Source organism: Nannospalax galili, unplaced genomic scaffold (genome assembly GCF_000622305.1).
Source record: "Nannospalax galili isolate Female #2095 unplaced genomic scaffold, S.galili_v1.0 scaffold20945, whole genome shotgun sequence".
Lineage (NCBI taxonomy): Eukaryota > Metazoa > Chordata > Mammalia > Rodentia > Spalacidae > Nannospalax > Nannospalax galili.
In genome coordinates, this window is record NW_008353341.1 from 1 (window position 1) to 1270 (window position 1270).

At 43.6% G+C, this 1270-nt stretch overlaps 1 long non-coding RNA gene across 1 annotated transcript; it reads left to right on the forward strand.

Moving 5' to 3' along the window:
• Positions 1 to 795: 795 nt before the first annotated feature.
• LOC115067244 lies at positions 796 to 1065 on the forward strand. Its single transcript, XR_003846674.1, has 2 exons — positions 796 to 835; positions 966 to 1065. It is a non-coding gene; the product is annotated as an uncharacterized LOC115067244 (long non-coding RNA).
• Positions 1066 to 1270: the final 205 nt, after the last annotated feature.

Here is a 1270-nt window from a genome sequence, read left to right on the forward strand (position 1 = left end):
GTATGTATCTATCTATCTATCTATCTATCTATCTATCTATCTATCTATCAAATCCATCTCTCTCTCTTTCTAATCCATCAAAATCTATCTGTCTATCATCTATGGATATCTTTTTCTTTTGGGTCTTTTTGAAGCAGTGTCTCCCTGTAAGGCACAGCTGTCCTGGAACTCACTATGTAGACCAGGATGGACTTGCACTCAGAGAGATCTTTCTGCTTCTGCCTCCCAAGTCCTGGGACAACAACTGTGTGCCACCGCGCCCGGCTCATTTACCTCTATTGATCTATCATCTCTCTACCGAACCAGCATCAATGTGTATCATTCAGTATCTATTCATCTACAATTTATCTATCTATCTATCATCTATCTATCTATCTATCTATCTATCTATCTATCTATCTTTCTATCATCTATCTATCCATCAAATGTGTCTATCCATCTATCTAATCGATCATCTACATCTATTTACCTAATGTATCTCTATAAAAGCATCATCAATCTATCATCCACTAGCTACTCATTATCTATCTATCTACCTATATCTTTATCTACATAATCATCTTTCACTCTGCCTCCATTAACGATATCTTGGTGATGAAACGCAACATTCTAGAATGCTAGCCAAGCTCAGTTCTACAGAGCCACATCACACTCAACTGTGGGATTTAATGCTGGTGTGGGGACAGGCAAGAAGTCACTCTTCAATCTCCTTCATGTTTAAATCTCTTTCACGCAGGACGTGGGTCCCGTTAAGCATAATGACAAGAAATCCCAGATGGAAAACTGAGCAGAGAAAGTGATATGCAGTGTTTGAGCCTCAGACACTTCAGATAAGGTAGGAGCATCACCTTCTATGCTCCTCCTCCCAGGAATGAAGCTCCCTCCCAGGACAAAGAGGCCTGGACAAGACGTGGTTCCCAGGTGAGTGTCTCTGAAACCAACCTCTGCCCACTACCCTAAAGCAGCTCTGACGACCAGGTCTGCTGGGAGCAAGAATCCACCAGGAGTGGACGAACCTGAGGACCTGGACGACCTTTTTGGCACCTGATTACTGTGAGGTCAGAGTTCTGCCACTTCATACAAGGGTACCTTCTTTGGTAATGAGAGGCCTTGGACAGAGGGCATCAGAGGGACCCCTGGGCTGGGCAGGGACATTTGCTTGGTGGTGAGGATTGGCTCTACTCCATATTCTTGGAGTAAATACCTCACTGACCATTAGTGTGATGTAATTCGAGACAACGATCTTGATGGAGATGACCGAGGAGGACAC